The 18,993-nt window shown below is 41.6% G+C and overlaps 1 long non-coding RNA gene and 3 other non-coding genes across 4 annotated transcripts; 3 read left to right on the plus strand and 1 right to left on the minus strand.

The window, feature by feature from the left end:
• The first annotated feature begins 400 nt into the window (after positions 1–400).
• On the plus strand, positions 401–6,668 carry LOC144213415 (uncharacterized). The gene is made up of 2 exons (XR_013329952.1): positions 401–2,786; positions 2,875–6,668. It is a non-coding gene; the product is annotated as an uncharacterized LOC144213415 (long non-coding RNA).
• A 1,675-nt stretch (positions 6,669–8,343) lies between these two features.
• On the plus strand, positions 8,344–8,416 carry trnaf-gaa (transfer RNA phenylalanine (anticodon GAA)). The gene has a single exon. It is a non-coding gene; the product is annotated as a tRNA-Phe (tRNA).
• A 2,855-nt stretch (positions 8,417–11,271) lies between these two features.
• On the plus strand, positions 11,272–11,345 carry trnai-aau (transfer RNA isoleucine (anticodon AAU)). Its single transcript has one exon. It is a non-coding gene; the product is annotated as a tRNA-Ile (tRNA).
• A 3,261-nt stretch (positions 11,346–14,606) lies between these two features.
• On the minus strand, positions 14,607–14,678 carry trnae-uuc (transfer RNA glutamic acid (anticodon UUC)). Its single transcript has one exon. It is a non-coding gene; the product is annotated as a tRNA-Glu (tRNA).
• Between the last annotated feature and the right edge of the window lie 4,315 nt (positions 14,679–18,993).

An 18,993-nucleotide genomic window follows, 5' to 3' on the forward strand; every position in this document is an offset into this window, starting at 1 on the left:
TGACCAATACCGCCACACACAAAACAGTTGCCCTGTTGGCCTTGTCCCAAGTACCCTCTTCCCTGGCCACCAGAGAAACCTCGCCTACAACCACCGTATCCACCATAGAACTGACCATCATCTAGGGCCTCATCATAACCCTGGAACGTCTGGGCAGATTGCCCCGTCTTTTTTTCTTTGGTGTAATTTAGAAAGTTGGAGTTTTAAAAGGGCAGAGGTCAAATTTTGTGATTCGTTTTTTTCTTTGACCTTTTCTTCATCATACATCTTACAATGGTGAGTCAGGTGACATTTAAATCTAGGTTTGTCACCTGTCAACACGTCTGGGTCCTTCTTTAATTCCTTTTTCACAGGTTCCGGAAGACCCTCGACAACAGCTGTTCTAAACAAGGTTTGTAAAGTTGCGTAAAACAATAACAAGTGCATTTCAAAGGACATACATATTTCCTATTGGCTCTATGACAAATCCGCAGCCAAACAGTGACACTTAGTGACACCTATGATGGTGGTGACACTGATGATTGTAATATTGATTGAAGGTCCCTATGACATTTAACCGTGACACGTATTGAGAGATTATATGCAAGGATTCGTGACACCCAAATTCCCTATAACAAAGAACAACGTGTCAATAATCATAATGATGTCTTTAACATGTCTCAGTGACTGTTGTACCGTTTCCATGACATCATTGCTGAAACTTAATAAAAGCGCGACTTGGGACTTGGGAAGAGGAGAAGGTCCGCAGAGCCGAGTGCGTGTCCATAATGGACTCGCGCCTCCAACCTTCCCCAGCTGCGCGGTTGCTTTAAAATATAACACAGTCTCATGCCTCGTTTTTCCTTTGTGCACGGTTGGTAAGTATGGGGATCTGTAACTTCAGACCCAACATTTAACTGGTGCCGGAAACCCGACCTGTATCTGGGCTGACGACCGCCGCCGGACTGAGGACACCGAGAATCTGTCGACAGCGTCTCCCATTGCGAGACGGGTCTCCCCCTCCGGCCCCGGCCGTCCGCCCGGAGACCGGGTCCCGCGAACCAGACCGGCACCAAGGACTAACAGGTATTTGCTGTTTAATTATTACGCTTGTCACGATTTACAAAAATTCACAAGGAACATAAAAGAGGTAGGGTTTTGAAACATAAACACCAAATGAGTAACATAAAAGAGGTAGGGTTTTGAAACATAAACACCAAATGAGTAACATAAGAGAGGCAGTGTTTTGAAACATAAACACCAAATACCGGTAGGAACCTTCAAGAGGAACGTTCTAGAGGACGTGGGGAGTAAAGAGAAGCGCTAGGGCTGGGCCCGTGAAGAAAAAAACCCATGGTACACATAGGCCGGACATCAAAGGGATCACTGTAGTATTCGAAGAGATCCGTAACACTTATTTAACTCGTTTTTTCTAACCTGTTAAACAAAAGTGGCGTTATCGGGTGTCGTCGGTCAGAGGAAATTAAACGTCGCCGCAAATACGTAACAATTTGCACCTCCCCACTCCACGCTCATAAAATAGCTAATATTTCGTAAAATTTTAATTAGGAAACCGTGCACCAAAAAATAGGAGTCTCCTAGTAGAGTGAGTGCGTGCGCGCGCGTGTGCGTGTCTCTGCGTGTGTCTGCGTGTGTGTACGTGTCCCTGTCTGTCTGTGTGTGAGTGAAGGGAAAGGCGTAGCCGCCGCCCGCTCTGGAGTAGAAGTAGAAAAAAGAAAAAAGATAAATGAAAAAAAGAGGACAGAAAAAAAGAAAAGAAAAACTGGGCCAGTCACTGAGAAAAGCATGCAAGTAATCTTCATATGAATAGATATAAATATAAATATATACATACATATATACAAGAACGCTGTGAAACGTTCATAAATCTTGATGATTGCAAATAGGACTTTAAACGGCGAAAGATAAACTTAGACGGATAAATAAGATGTAATTATATACAAGTTATTATAATATACCAAGTATTTAAGAGATAAGGATTTAGAAGCAGAGGAAATCAACAATATTAAGGATATCAAGCATAAAGACAATGCATAGAGGGTAAATTACAAATTCATTTAGGATAAGCATGATTTATCTTGGATGAAGTTTGCCCTGAACAGATCCAAGATGCTTTAGCGCGAGTCATATTAATGACTATTAGAATACAACGGATTGCAAAAGTATCAAACAATTGTTGATAACCTAATGCCTTTAATCTATTTCTTTTGCGGATAATTAGTGCTGATAGGACAGCAAAAGGTGGTTAGTTGCCAAGAAGCCCCGCCCACACTGGGGGTGGTGCTCTCCACTAGTGATAACAAATTACAGACCACTGATGTCTGTGAGCGTAAATAGTTGTTTGTCTTTTTGTGTTTTTGATTGGAAAACCACCAAGATATAATCAATCAGTTAGATATCAAGGTGGAAAAGGATTTAGAAATTTGGAAATCAATTTCTGAAATCGCCAAGAAGCCTTTTTGGATGGTGATGAAAAATTATGGACAATCAGAATTTTTTTCGCTGATAATGCATTGAATTGGAGGAACAAATCTGCAATGCGAAATTTTGGCACTGAAATGAAAAACCAAAAACAGTGCATCATATGAAATTCCAAAGTACCGTTGATTTATAGTAATAGTGTGTTAACTGACTAATTGACGGGATTGATTAAAGGTTCCATATTTCATTATGAAATCATTGCGGCCACAGGACGAGGTCACCCGGACGACAAAATATGGAAATCTTATTTAGTAGACTATAGACAAACCGCCATCATTCACTACACGATTGGAGCTGCATGATGAGTAATCTGGCTATCTGCATTAAAATATAAAAAAAAAAAAAAAAAAAAAAAAAAAAAAGTTAGCAGATGGAGACTGTGCTTCTCTACAGGAAACATGGAAAAGACGCACGAGCAACCCAAACATGGAAAAGACGCACGAGCAACCCAAATGAGAACATCTGTTCCACGTTTTGCTGACCAACCAGCGGACATGAAAATAGCTGAAAAGTAAGGAGGTTCTCTCAGTGGAAACGTTTGAGGAGATAAGTAAGAAACTTTTTGACGTGATCAGACGTAGTGGCAAGCACTCCAATGTGGATCGCAAAGATTATTGCTCCGAGAGAAATACCGTAAGCCATTAGGAACTTTTGATATTGATTTTATTGTCTCCATAAAAAAAAGCGAAAGCGTTTCAATTGCGACTAAACCTTCTTACAGATAGTTAATGTGAACGATTAGAAAGAAAATGGGTAGAAATCTGACTTTTGAAAAATGTTGATTAAGAAAGTTTTACAGGAGATGATGGGCAAACTTCAAAGACAATGGAATGTGACATTTGATAAAAAGACTACTAAATTGGGATATTTTCAATTTTAAACAACTGAGTATAATATGCAACACGATACACATTATTGCATGCATTTGGACTTGATAAGTATGCATTTTATAAGTAATGAGTTTTAATTGCTCTAAATGACTCAATTAAGCTAAAATTATTAACCCTAACAAACAAGGGGTGGTTACAATTTAGTGGGTTCAATTCTACTCAGAAGTATACATGTGTGCATTTGTTTCGGGATACTACTTGATTTGAATGTAACTGTTGCAGAGAACGGAAAAGCTGTTTTCCTGAGGAGAGAGCAGCCTGATTTGCTTTTTGTATTTTTTCGATTTTTGGTATGAGTTAATTTGTGAAATTGCAGGAAAGGAAACAACAAAAATAATTATTGATCTTAACAAGGAAGCAGGGATCAAAATAGAATACCAGCTAGCATATTTAATTTTGACTGATAAGGATTTTAAATTTTTACAAACTATAGTTAGAAAATAAGTAAGATTGTTGTGATTTTGTTCATTGGGGTTTTAAGCCCAACCACATAGCGGTAAGCAAATGTTAAGCAAATGTTGAGCACACGGTGAAGACAACGACAGAATACAGCAGCTAAAGCAGCAGCAGACAACACTTACCATACAGCATACACAACAACAAAAACTGAGTAGATCGAAAAACTGTTAATTGATTTGAAAACATTGCACCACAGAAAGAAAAGATGCATGGATACATGAAGAAGCAGAACAATCTACAGACAGCCTATTTACAGCTAAAGGCCTACCGTGCCTACCAAAGAATTTATTCCAAAAGTGAGCCATGGAAGAAGCCATGTCTCAACAGGAGGGAGGATGTACATGGCAGAGCATGTGTTCCATGTCCCAGAGGTCTAAGTACCTACTTTAAAATTTTTGTAGGAACTGTTTAATTTGTTACAGACAATGTGCAAGATAACCTCAGGCCCAAACACAAAGTTGGAACCTTCGCGAGGTGTCTCCTGAGCGGCCGCCCGTCGCCGCCTTCGAATGCAACAAATACCACGAACGGCTACCCCCAGGATGAAGTAATCCGCGTTCCAGGGCCAACTCTAGCGCAGCTGAGGGTAACGCTTAGACGCCTGGGTGGCCTAACAACAACAACAACAACAACAACAACAACAAGTGCAACGTCCAAAAGAGCGTGGGACTTGAAGAGCAAACAAATGGAGGTGGTGAAGTCTGGTGACCAGAACCTGATTTGAGTCACAAAAAGGAAATCCTGGTCCACGCAATGTTGGGAAGGCCCCTTCGTGGTCCAACTCACCACCCCCACCGCAGTAATAGATTGCTGAGAGGTTGACGTGGATTCACCAATCCCAAGTCAAAGTAGTTCAAGACATCGGTGACTCTGAGTAGACTGGAAGTCGGACGGTTCCAAAACCCTTGTCCGCGGAAAAAATCATCTGACGTCTACTCACCTGCCACGAGCACCTTTCACCTAACCTTGACCTCTCATAGTTTTTACACCATCACACAGAAGCCAAAATGAAATCCGCTGCCACCCTCATCACTGTGACTGTACTATCTATCAGTGGCAGCCTGAGTGTGGCTGAACGCCCCGCCCCCAGAGATTCGAGTTGAAAAATGAGACTATGCCGTGCTGCTGTCACAGAGGAAAGTGAAGTCGTATGAAAAGAACAATTCAAAGAACCAAGAAAATATGTGCGTGCCTGTGTAGTCAGGCACCTCTGCAGGCAGCTACAGGCGTCTGGCTGGGTCCTTTTCACTGTGGCTGAAGAGAGGAAGGATAGTAGAAAGCATGCGGACTGTTGGCGTAAAAAGAGATCTTCTCTCTAAAGCGTTGGGAAAAACCTATACTGATGAGGAGTTTGACGAACTATGTTTCGAATTTCGACTGGAGCTAGCAGAAGTTACCTCTGAGAAGGAGATAATCAGCCGTAAGCAAGGTGATGTAAAGACAGCGGGAGCGTCAGATGTAGGAACATCACATTCACGCAGGAACGCTATGATAGCTTCATCGAGTTCCAGGACAAACTGCTTCAAAACATCTGCAGAAAGAGGAGTCTGGTGGCGATAGGGACTCATGACCTAGACACCATCTCAGGTCCTTTCACGTATACAATTAAACCACCAGGAGACATCCTCTCCAAGCCCCTAAACCAGCTCAAAGAATACACAGCCACCCAACTCATGAGCCTGTACAAGACTGACAGCCACCTGAAACATTTCCTCCATATTATTGAAGACAAGCCTTTGTAGCCTGTTATTTATGATAGCAATGGTGTTGTTCTGTCAATGCCTCCATCATCAATGGAGATCACTCAAAAATTACTCTGGTGACAAAAAAATGTCTTTGTTGAGTGCACAGCCACAGACGTGACTAAGGCAAAGATTGTGCTGGAAATGATGGTTACTATGTTTAGCAAATATTGTTCACAGCTTTTCACTGTAGAAGAAGTTGAAGTGTTAGATGCAAATGGTGATAAGATATATAAGATCAAAGCCGGTGCAAGTCAAACCACGTGATTCCATTTGGGGCAGTGCCTGGTGACCATAAGTTGTGGTCCACCCCCCCAGAAAATCATTGTCACTAATTTCCCAACTTGGACATTGAAGTGTTACATGAGTGTTCATTAAATAAACTGTCAAAGCCCTACAAGGTATAGCAGATGAATCAAGAGCCCTTAGAGAAATGGAGTTGCAAGACCGGATGGTCCTAGATTTGATAACAGCAAAAGATGGAGGTGTGTGTGCCATAGTTGGAGAACATTGCTACTTCCCTGACTTCAATTTCAGTTCCATTCTCAGTCCAAGAGGTTCTCGCCAATTCCTGAGAATGGTTCTAATGTTGTAAATCTACTAGTGATGTAATACTGAGAAGGCTTAATTGTTTTAGTCTGATGTCCTTTTAAATCCACTACAGGAGGGAATGTAAAGTTGCGTAAAACAATAACAAGTGCATTTCAAAGGACATACATATTTCCTATTGGCTCTATGACAAATCCGCAGCCAAACAGTGACACTTAGTGACACCTATGATGGTGGTGACACTGATGATTGTAATATTGATTGAAGGTCCCTATGACATTTAACCGTGACACGTATTGAGAGATTATATGCAAGGATTCGTGACACCCAAATTCCCTATAACAAAGAACAACCTGTCAATAATCATAATGACGTCTTTAACATGTCTCAGTGACTGTTGTACCGTTTCCATGACATCATTGCTGAAACTTAATAAAAGCGCGACTTGGGACTTGGGAAGAGGAGAAGGTCCGCAGAGCCGAGTGCGTGTCCATAATGGACTCGCGCCTCCAACCTTCCCCAGCTGCGCGGTTGCTTTAAAATATAACACAGTCTCATGCCTCGTTTTTCCTTTGTGCACGGTTGGTAAGTATGGGGATCTGTAACTTCAGACCCAACAGGTTTCACTCTCAAATATACCAGATGGATGGCGGCCGGTGCTTTCTATCCAGTTTTTAACACGTTGTTCATTCTGCACCGGACCTCCAGCTCCATAGGTGTGTGGAAACACGGTTGGGGCCGATCATGCAAAACTGATCCAGATCAAGTAGAAGCATGCAGTTTGGATGATACACTAATCAAATTACATTGGGACCTAGGTACTTCGCGGTTCACCCATCGCGGCTTCAAAGCTTTCCGTTTTTTTTAATGAAAAAATAAATACAAATTTTTAAAACAGAAGGAATGCACGTATGCGCAAAGCATCACGGGCATAAATGCAAGCTGATTGGCCAGCTGAATACTCACTGAACTACTCGACTGCCCATTGGCCCATTCACTACAGTAGCCCAAGCTTCTCCCGATGCCCATTCTCAGTCCACGTTTATCTTGTGCTATACAGTACGCTTCTCGCCAAGTTAAGTGTAAAAGTTTTTGTAAAGCCCTTAGTGATGCCTCCCAAACGCTCTTTAAACAATTAATGAAAAAGTGAGTTTATTGGACAGGTTGAGACCAGGAAATAGCTACGCGAGCGTAGCCTGACAATCTGGTCAAACTAATCACTTTACACCTCCGCTGAACCCTGGAATTTCTGACACGTCTTTACTGTCTCTCTGATGATCTCAGCTTGGCCTCAGAAGACGAGTACTCAACTGCCAACTTCCATTTCTTAACAGCACCTCTCCTCGCTGCCTTCTTCCTGGTTTGTAATGTTTGGATTTAAGAGGCTCAGAATTTAGTGAGCAGGTCATCGACACTGGTCATCTGAACTGCAATCCCAATGGTGCCTACTGTTATGATCTTGTAAATGGCCCCAAAGCAGGCGAGATAGAAGTCCAGTTCTTTGTTCACCTTTATTGATACGTGCTCAATTCAACTATATACAATTCGTGTCCTGGTGGTACTCCTGGCTGTTCCTTCTTCCTTTTACCAGTCTGTCTCTTGCCGTAGTTCAAGTCCAATCCTGTCGATGTCCTGGGTAGTTCTCCTCCAATCCGCTCCTGGCTGTTCCTTCTTCCTTTTACCAGTCTGTCTCTTGCCGTAGTTCAAATCCAATCCTGTCGATGTCCTGGGTAGTTCTCCTCCAATCCGGGTCGATTATCCTTTGGTTTCTTGATCTCCTTGCGGTCTCAGACTAGGTAGTTCCTGGGCGAGAAAAGGGCAATGAATCAACATAGAACAATGGCCTGTACCAGGGGTTGCTTCAGCGAGCGAGCTGAGATTACGATCCGGCAGCTGGTTGGGTATCCGGTGGCCTTATATCCAGGCAGAACCTTGATTGTCTCCACCTGGCGCCACTCCGCTCGTTGGAGCTGCGCCAGTGATTGGTCGGTCTGGAACACCCCGCCACCAGTCACGTCTGAGGCCTGACACCTACGAATATTGCACCCTGCATTTTCATATTGCTTGAAACACAGGGAGAAATAATCACAGTGATTAGTTGTTGTCCTCAATCCAACGTTTACTGTAATCCCCAACATGCAATCATTAATAACTTAATCACTTTAGCATGTCACACCATGAATCATTTTGCAATCCAAGTTGGTAGCTTACCTTATCAATCAGCCGAAATAGCTCAGTTGGGAGAGCATTAGACTGAAGATCTAAAGGTCCCTGGTTCAAGCCCGGGTTTCGGCAGCTCATTGGACTCGGCAAATGTGTCCTACACCGACTGTTTCCTTGTAAGCCATGAGTCGTTTTGCAGTCATGTTTGACTTTTGTCACCAACATGGTCTAAATTCGCTCAGATAAGAAATGATGGAGAGCATTCCCCTAATCGACCGTGATCATCGACAGTCCATTGGACTCTCTAAACTAGACTAATATCAGTAAATGCTCCAGTTTCAATATTGTACTAGTAAACCATGAGTACACATCATACAAATCAGCCAAATTAGCTCAGATGGGTGAGTGTTAGACTGAGCATGTAACGGTACCTGTTTCGACTCCGGCTTTAGGCAACACATTGGACTTTACAAATCAAGCCTAATTCAGGAGGCAGTCAGTTTGAAATTGGCTTCCTTGTAAGCCATGAGTGGTTTTGCAGTCAAGTTTGATTCTTGTCACCTCCATGACCAAAATTGGCTCAGATAGAGAATGTTGAAAATTTACGACAATATGCGAGTAATCACAAAGGTTGAGCAGATAGCGATCCTGCTGCATCAGCATCTTCTTAAGTGCTCTAGGTCTGCATTCTAGGGTAAAGGTCCAGAAACTAGTCCTTGGAATGAGGACTTGTTGACTGGTTACGACCCCGAGTTCTCTTTGGACAATTTGAAGAATGATTTAATACACCAATGATTAAATACACACATATATAATAGTATTACAGAATAAACCCAACAATAAGAATTTCTTTTCTCATATTTAGATGTAATTTTCGATTGTTTTCACTTTTTTACCAGTCTTTTTCATTTGTTTTTTAACTGAGACTGCATTTTCTTTGTGGTGAGAACATGCTCTCAAATATGTGTATGAAACTAGAATGCAATTAAACACTTGTTGTTAGTATTTAAATAGATGACAAAAAGAAAAATGGAATGAAATAAAAAGGAATTTTCCTATTTGACTGTTTTCTGTTCCTTCTTCACAATGATTTTTAGGCCTGACCATGTTTTACTGTATTACTTCCGCCTTCATCAAATTGTCAAGGCATTTGCGGGACGTGTTTCAGAAAAATGATTAGTTTTTTGTCAGATTCCGATCTTGAGAAAATGATGCGATTAGGCCCGATTTCCGATCAATTTCTATCGGAATTTTGATCAGAAGAATATGAAGTGAGAAAAGGTAACTTTTGCAGAATCAATAATTTTCAAGAACATTATTTCACACCAATGGTAACACTTGGAAGTGGGGTAGTTTGCTTCGACAAAAAAAGAACTGATGTTAGTAGCAGAGAATGGTTACGATCCATTGACCTCTGGGTTAAGAGCTCAGCACGCTCCCGCTGCGCCACTCTGCTTCTTCCACCTTCTCATATCAAATCAAAGCAGATATACTGAGGAATCGTGGGTATTCTCACCTGTTGACGGAGCTCCTGTGGACCACCAGCGCAAGAACCTCGGTCTCGGCCGGGGACTGTCATGAGTTAGTCCTGCTATTCACAGAGTCATCCATCATGCATTTAAAAATTTCCATTCCAATGAAAAACTCGGTACGAGACATTCGGCGCCAGGATTTCCAAAACAATATACCATGTTGAATTTAAGCTAATAATACCGCACAGATGAGTCATTAACTTATCGTGGTGGTGAAGTTTGTGTGTCCCGGTGGTGGGGTTAATCAGCCCCAGTGATCCTTGGAGCAATGTTGTCCAGGGCCTTGTAGCCCTGGTAGGCTTACCCATGGCCAACTGGTCTGGTGTGAGCAACATTACTGGACGAAATCTTCCCTCCCCCGGACGCGGTTAGGTAAAAAGCCAGAGCGTAAGGTTGGCTCTGGAGTTGTCTGCGGGACGAAAGGGTCGCATCCCTCCATCTTCGGGTGGGGGGACGGCACCTGATTGTTGTTTGTGTGCATGCACAAAACAGCAGTTCAGAGTTCCTACTCCTTTTGGAGGGGGTGCTGGAGAGTGCTCCTTAGGGGGACTTCAATGATGGTGTGAGACCTGGAGGGAGTGATTGGGAAGAACGTCTCCCTTGATCGAAATCCGAGTGATGTTCTATTGTTGGATTTCTGCGCTTGTAGTTGATTGACAATAATAAACAACATGTTCAAGCATAAGGGTGTCCTTATGTGCATTAAGCGCCAGGACACCCGCATGTCTTGGATACTCGGGTAAAGAGAGGGACGGAGCTCTCGACCAATCACAACCTGGTGGTGAGTTGGCTCCGAAGGTGGGGGCAGATGCCAGTGCAGCCCGGGAGACCTAAACGTTTCGTTCCCCTATTAGAAGGACATTCAATTTCCACTCGCCACTCCCCGCTCGACCTTACCTGTTCAAGCTCTTCGCTCGACCTCGCCCGTCCGTCCCCGCATCTCTGTGCCGACTGGCCTGACGGTCCCACCCGGGCGAATGCCAGCACATTGCTGTTCATCTCATTTAGGCAGAGCGAGGTGCTGAAAATGCCAAAGTCGTGGGTTCGAATGCTGAATGGGCACGGTCTCTTTAGAACACAGGTACCAAAGAGGCAGCCCCGGGAACAAATCTGGCTTGCTTCATCATTTTGTGCGGTTTGACACTTTCTCTAGAGTAAGTTAAGATTGCCTAAAATGATTTATTTTGCCGTAACATAAGAGTTTTGCCAGCTGACATTGGCAATTACGGTCATCACACAAAAGTCATGCCCACTTTGCACATGTCTGGTTAGCTCAGTTGGTCACAGTGGTGCTTATAATGCCAAGGCCGTGGGTTTGACTTCCGTAAGGGCCATGACGTCTCCAAAGTTAGATAAAATTATCTTGTCCAACTTCTTTTGCCGTAACATCAGTGGTTAGCTAGTTGACGTGTTGCATTTGCGTTATTGTTCAAATACCTGAATTATGCAGCACATGGCCTGTTAACTCAGTCGGTCAGAGTGTGGTGCTAATAACGCCAAAGTCGTGGGTTCAACCCCCACACGGGCCATGACCATTTTGATGTTTCCTCAGTTTCTGAGATCTGGTAATTTCTCTGCTCCACAAGGAAGGAGATGCTACTCTGGATGTGAATCATATCAGTGAGGCAATACTAGCTTGGTTCCTTCCCACCACATTTTTGTTCTTCCAAAATTGTTTTGAAATTAAACTTGTCTTCATACTCAAGCGGGCAGAACAGTGTTTCTCAACTTTGCTTAGCCTCCAATGAGGAAGCCTGTAGAAAATCACAATATGGTTATCTTAATAGTCGTCACAAGTGCAAAAATCTCTAACTAAAAATGTAAAAACTCTTAAATTCGAATCAACAAAATGCAGTATGAAGAATATGACATATTTTACTCATTCTTTTTGTTGTGGCGGTCTTGTTTTGGTATCGCCACTGAAGGGTTAGGCTCCTGTTCTCAACTCAATTACAATATGAACAACAGGATTGGTATTGGTCTGAGATTCCTCAATTATAATATGAAGAGAAGGATTGGTCTGAGATTCCTCAATTACAATGTTAACAAAAGGCTCTTTCTGAGATTCTTGTTTCAAGGTTGGATCCACACTGATAAGAGAAATGATGGAGGACTTCAGAGGGCAGAGGAAACAAAGAGCAGGGCGGAGGGTCGGGACTTCATAGGACCAGCGGAGACAGAGGTCTGGATGATGGGCATTCGAGGCTGGAAGGTGTGAAGTACGGAGAAACCCCCCTCACAGCAGCCCTGGACCAGCCCACATCTCATTGTTAATTAGCGAATGAATATGCATTTTTGTTATACTATAACTGGGCAAACGTAGGTTTGGACAATGTCTTTTCCATCCTCCGCTTTGGGACATCAACACTCAGCGGGCTTATTCTTTGGGAGGGAGACCCGTAGCTCTGTATGAATCAATTTGAATGGAATAAATCATCTGTGGATAAATTCGCTTCACCCTGGTTTGTCTCCTGCGATGCTGAATACGCTCCATTGTTAGACGGGAGATTACAGAGTTAAGGATTTGGAGTAAGGTGATATATTTATAGTCTAACAAGTACCAGAGTTGTTTATTTGTCTGGTAAGGTGACTTAGCTACCTTGCTAATGCTAGTGGGCTAACATTTTGAACCTTAGCTTTTCATAATAATTGCTAGCAAGCACGAACATGAGATGAGACACAATTGGTATATGTTCTATCAATATTACAACACATTACAAAATGTTTATAGATGAGGATTGTGGTCACATTTTCCACCCATTCATGGATATCTTTTTAACTTTACGCTAAAAGCTAAAATAACCACAAATGAAATAGAACCCTTCTTGAGAGAATAATTACTTGCCCAAGATGCTAAACAAAAAGTGCATACGCTGATGACAACACTTTTTTTTTCAAAATTGAATGTAATTTTTTACAAATGGAAGTATAGTTCTAAAACCATAAAGAGATAATTAAATCTTAAATGGCCGTCCAGAATAATTCATCACATTTCCCTTCCGAATACGTGTATGAGACCAACGAAAATGGCGACCCAGTGGTGGTCCCGGCACGGACGTTGGCAACCAAGTGCGCATCACCATCTAGGGGATTCCAGAAAAGGACAGCACTTGAGTGGATTGTTTGTCCCTCCACTTGACAGCCACTAAGAAACACTCCGTGGACAGTTATTCCCAGCCGCTCCACGAGAAAATCTGCCTGCACAAGCGACTGTGTATCTGGGCACCCTCAGCGAGGACTCTTTCATCAAGATATTCATGTAACAAGTCCCAGGAGGTTTGTAGAAAAAGCAGCGTTGATGGATTAATCCCATCAGAGTGTCCCGAGAGACTGGAGCCTAAATCCAGCGCCTTGGACCGCTCGGCCACACCACCATAAATGGGGGTGATAGAAGGTTTCCACAAACCTACAGCAATATATCCCAGATCTTTGAGGGTGCAGTGAGACACCCGGCTGACTTGCAGGCAGGCACGCCCCAATTCCCACGAATGCTAATCCTCAAGAAGATTTTTATTGTTTAAAAACAGTAACATCAGTGTTAAGTTAATAAAAAATTTTAACCTATGAAAATATACGCAACAATATTAAATTTGACAGTGATAGGCAATTCCACGTTGGAAATGTTTCTTTTTTTCCAAATCTAAAAAAAGCATTTTAGTAACACACTATTTAAAAGCATAACCCAAAAAAATTTGGCGTTAGAAATTTAGCAGCAGAAATCTTAAATCATATCACAGAGACAATTGCACATTTGTCGAGCAATAAATATAGGCCCGTTTTCAATATCAAAATGTTAATGTTTAACTTTTTTTTACTATACAGTTTCTGACATAACTCTTATCAGACTAACTAAAAAGGTTAGATGATATCTACATATTTAAACAACTGCAAACATTGTACACCATGGGTTTATAACGCTTATAGAAAGTTTAAATTTGAGAAGATGCACACGGGTAGTATGCTTGTGTTAGGTTCATTAACAATTACCTTCGTCCGTAATTATCAATAACTGCAGGCAGACATCTTATTCAATTATTGACATTTAATTAAATAGAAATGGATAACAATGGGTAATACCTCCGAAGGGGAGCGTTTCAGCAAGTGTCTCCTTACAACTTCCGAACGTCTCCCCGAATAGACGTTTTCGTCCCACTCTTATGGTCATGAATCAAAACAAGTTACAGAGTTGTTGATCATTCCATCACGTATGAGTAAAAACAACATCTGGGACTACAATAACAATCAAAGTATTTTACCAATAACAAAAACAGGAGACTAGACCTAACACATTTAGATTAGAGTAATTATACAACTTCCTTGACCTAAGAATCATATAATATAATCATAATCATATAATGGTTACATACAGAAAAGCCCGAAGTGCACGGTTACATAACGATAACAACATTCTTGTTATTGGCCGAATAGCCCTTGCCTCATCACCAAGGGCCCACCAAATCTCAAGGACCCAGATTGGGTGGATTGTTTGTATAACCATCCTGGAACAGGCCGTCCAGGTTAAAGATGAATTGGCAATACTCGTGACCTCGCAACACTTTGAAAATAGAAAGAGAATGATTTAACAAAGAAATGAATTAATCCAGAGAATAGAAAGAGAATGATTTAATAAAGAAATGAATTAATATAACTATTATAATAGTAATACAGAATAAACCCAACAGCTTGTGACAGCTTTTTGACATGTGGACTGGGAACTATTGAACCTCTATAATATAGACTCTATATTATAGAGGTTCAATAGTTCCCTATCCATCCATCTAATATGCAGCTTCCCATACCGGGAGTCAAACCTAGGCCACCTGGGTGAAAACCAGGAATCCTGACCACTAGACCATATGGGATATATCATGACATGGTGATCCAGATCAAGTAGAAGCATGAAGTTTGGATGATAGTGTCAGGTTTAGAACCATATACATTCAATAACTTCGGATCAGAGGTAGCACACGCAGAGTCGGCTTGATGAGATTTTCAAAGACATCAGCTGAGGGAGGGGTCGGGAGGAGCCAGCGCTTGGAGATGAGTCCATCTCCTTGCCTGACCAGTTCCAATCCCTGCCTCCCTCCAACAGTTGAGCTGGTTTTATTAACAAAGGGTCATGTGACCTAGGTACAAACTTAAGGCGGGAAGAAGTAGACAAAGAAGTGGGTGTCATGATAGATGACACCCCCTTAACTAAAAGGTGTCATGATGGAAGTTTCCACTGGGTCATGCAAAATTCTATTCTAGTGACTACACTATATAAACCAAAAGACAATAATAATAATAAGCATAAAATAGATTCATACTTCACAGTATAATATTGACATGATACTATTTTAGCGTCCGTTTAATGAATTCGCACTAGTAACATTCGAAGAAAGGCGTAATAAATTATATTTCTATTTAAATGTAACCACTCTAGGAGAGAAAGAATGAGTCTCAGCGCGTGTTAATACTTAACAATGGCAGAAAACTATAGCTTTCCTTTTATTGTAACTTAATCACAAACAGATAGTTTCTGAAATATATCATTTTCTTTGTGTCTTTGTAGGTTTCAGAAAATATCATGATCCTGTTGGGCAATAGTCTGTTGGCTTTAAAGAGGAAGTTGAGCTCCCCCAAATCAAAGAGGAGAAGGAGCCAGAGTTCCCTCAGCAACAAATGAGAGAAGAGCAACTTCAAATAAAAAAGGAGAAAGATGACGCCACCTGGTCACTTGGTGAATTTCTGAGGAGGAAAGGGGATCTGTGCGAGGCCAGCAGAGGGGCGGAGCCTGCAAACACCACAACATGGCCCCTAATCAAAGAGGAGGAGCCAGAGTTCCCTCTACAACAAATGAGAGAAGAGCCACTGCCAATCAAAAAGGAGGAGCAAAATGTAACCGGGTCAACTGGCGAGCCTTTCAAGGGAGAAGATGATCTGGGCGTGGCCAGCGGAGCGGTGGAGCCTCCGCCAGGCTGCAGCTAGACAGAAGGATGGCGAGCAGACAGTTTCGACACTCTTCCACCAGATAGCGGTGACTCACTTCAGGATGGTAAAGGTGTTAAGAAAACTTTGAATGGCGACAAACCGTTCAAATGTGCTCAGTGTGGGAAAACATTTCACTATAAGTATCTTTTAAAATCACATATGATGACCCGCACAGGTGAAAAACCCTTTTACTGCTCAGTTTGTTGTAAAACATTCACAAAGAAGGGAAGCTTAAAAATCCACACAAGAATCAACACTGGTGAAAATCCATTTTTGTGCTCAATTTGCGGCAAAGCCTTTTCTCAAAAGCAAGATTTACAAATACACACAAGAACCCACACTGGTAAAAAAAAACATTTGCCTGCTAGATTTGTGGTCAATCATTTACACAGTAGATAAGCTTAAAGATCCACACGAGAACTCCCATTGTTGAAAAACGGTTTTCCTGCTCAATTTGTGGTCTATCATTTACACAGAAGGGAAGCTTAAAAATCCACACGAGAAACCACACTGGTAAAAAAAACGTTTTTGTGCTCAGTTTGTGGTAAAACGTTCATGCACAAGGATAGCTTAACAACCCACACAAGAACCCACACTGGTGAAAAAACATTTTCTTGCTCAATTTGTGGTCAAACATTTACAGACAAGAAAAGCTTATTAATGCACACAAGAATCCACACTAGTGAAAAACCATTTGCCTGCTCAATTTGTGGTAAAAAATTCAAACATAAGAAAAGCTTATTAATGCACACAAGAACCCACACTGGTGAAAAACCATTTTTTCTGCTCAATTTGTGGTCAAAATTTTTCTCAACTATCGCATTTAAAACTACACACAAGAACCCACACTGGTGGAAAAACCTTTTTTGTGCTCAGTTTGTGGTGAAATATTCACACACAAGGAAAGTTTAAAAACACACACATGAACCCACGCTGGTGAAAAACCCTTTTCGTGCTTGGTTTGTGGTCAAACATTCACTGATAAAGGAAGTTTAAAAATAGACACAAGAACGCACACAAGTGAAAAATCTTTTTCGTGCTCAGTTTGTGGTCTAACCTTTTCTCGAAAGCACATCTTAAAAAAAACAAGAACCCACACTGGTGAAAAACCCTTTTCCTGCTCAGTTTGTGGTCGCACATTTTCAGAGAAGGGGAATTTAAAAATCCACATAAGAACTCACACTGGTGAAAAACCTTTTTCCTGCACAGTTTGTGGTAAAGCTTTTCCTCAAAAGAACCATTTAAATTGCCACACGGAAACCCACACTGGTAAGAACTCCTTTTTCCTGCAAACTTTTTGTTCAAACATTTTCTTTCACAGAAGGTAACTTTAATTTGTGGTCCTTCAATCCATCTCAAAAATAGCTTTTAAATACCCATAATAGATTAAAATTGTCAAAATTATTGGACTATGAAATTGGGTCAACATTTAGCAACGCGCTGTCTAGAGTAAGGCTTTACTAATTAAAAGAAACAAAATGATTTAAAGCAAGGTTTTATTTAATGGTAAAAAATGTATAGTAAGGCTTTTTTCTTTAAAAAAATTAAAATAAAAAGACCATGTATAGTATTTTTTATAAGCAATGACCATGTTTCGTAAGTCTTTTTTTTCATAAAAAAGACCGGGTATAGTTGGGGGTTTTCCTTTAAAAAAGACCATGTATTAGTAAGGCTTTTTCTTTTAAATAAAGACTATGTACAGTTGTGGTTAAAAAAAGGCCTCACCTTTTCTCCTCCAAACATATTGCTGGGCATTGTGGCCAAACAGCTCGATTTTTGTTTCATCTCACCACAGAACTTTCCTCCAGAAGTTCTTATCTTTGTCCATGTGATCAGCAGCAAACTTCAGTCGAGCCTTAAGGTGCTGCTTTTGGAGCAAGGGCTTCCTTCTTGCACAGTAGCCTCTCAGTCCATGGAGATGCAAAACACGCTTGACTGTGTTCCAGCAGCTTCTAATTCTTGGCAGATGGGCTTTTTAGTGATTCTCGGTTGAATCTTCACCCACCTGACCAATTTTCTCTCGGTAGCAGGTGATAGTTTGCTTTTTCTTCCTGATCATAGCTGTGACAAAACAGTGCCATGCACTTTATAGTTAGAAAACAATTGTTTGCATTGTTGCTCTTGGGGCCTGCAGCTGGTTTGAAATGGCTCCAAGTGACTTGTGACCTTCCTGACTTGCTCAAATCAAGGATTCGCTTTTTCAGATCCTTGCAAATCTCCTTTGATTTTCCCATTGTAGCGTTTGTGGTGATTTTGCATCCAACAAGCTCTATTCAAATGGCCTCAGGGAATTCACCAGCTATAGTCACTCATATTCCTCACAAGAAGTTAACAGGCCATGCTATGAAGTTAATTTCACTGACAACTTTCGAAGTCACCAAAATTGTGAAATGTTGTTGCTGTATGTATATTTTTGCCCGAGCAGATTTGATCACTTTTTCTGTGAACCCATAATAAAGTCATAAAAGAACCAAACTTCATGAATGTTTTTTGTGACAAAGAAGTATCTGTTCCAATAACTATCAGAAAAATCCGAGTTGTTGAAATAACTGTAAACTCGAGAGCCATGACATTAAGATTCAAGATGGCGGCGCGCACTGCCGCTGCCGCTTTATGCTCTACAGTTTGGTGTCATTCGTTATCCTATAGTCGCCAGGATTTAATCACTATCGGAAGGAGATGCGATATATCCGATTTCACAACATACTACCAACAGACCTACGATATCTCCGAGGACATCTCGAGACCTCCGGGATGCCCGATCCATCACCCACAAAATGGATGAGTTGGAACTTCGAATTGCTACCAACAGCATTGTTAGGAACTGTAACATTATTCTCATCACGGAAACGTGGCTACACTCGCATATCCCGACGCTGCGGTATCGCTAGCTAGCCGAATGCTTTTTCGGAACGATCGTTTAAAATAATTAACAGGCAAAAGCAGAGGAGGAGGACTTTGCATGTTAATACACAATGAATGGTGTTGTGACAAAAGGATCATTGACACTCTCTGTTCCCCGGATTTAGAGCTATTGGCAATACGATGTAGGCCCTATTATTTACCGAGCGAGCCAACGGTCGTCATAGTAACGGCTATCTATATACCTCCGAATGCGAACGTTAACGCGGCACTTAACCTCCTGCTAACGGCTGTAAACAAACAAAAGCTTGACCACCCCGATGGAGTCTTTATTGTCGCTGG

Source organism: Stigmatopora nigra, chromosome 20 (genome assembly GCF_051989575.1).
Source record: "Stigmatopora nigra isolate UIUO_SnigA chromosome 20, RoL_Snig_1.1, whole genome shotgun sequence".
Taxonomy (NCBI): domain Eukaryota; kingdom Metazoa; phylum Chordata; class Actinopteri; order Syngnathiformes; family Syngnathidae; genus Stigmatopora; species Stigmatopora nigra.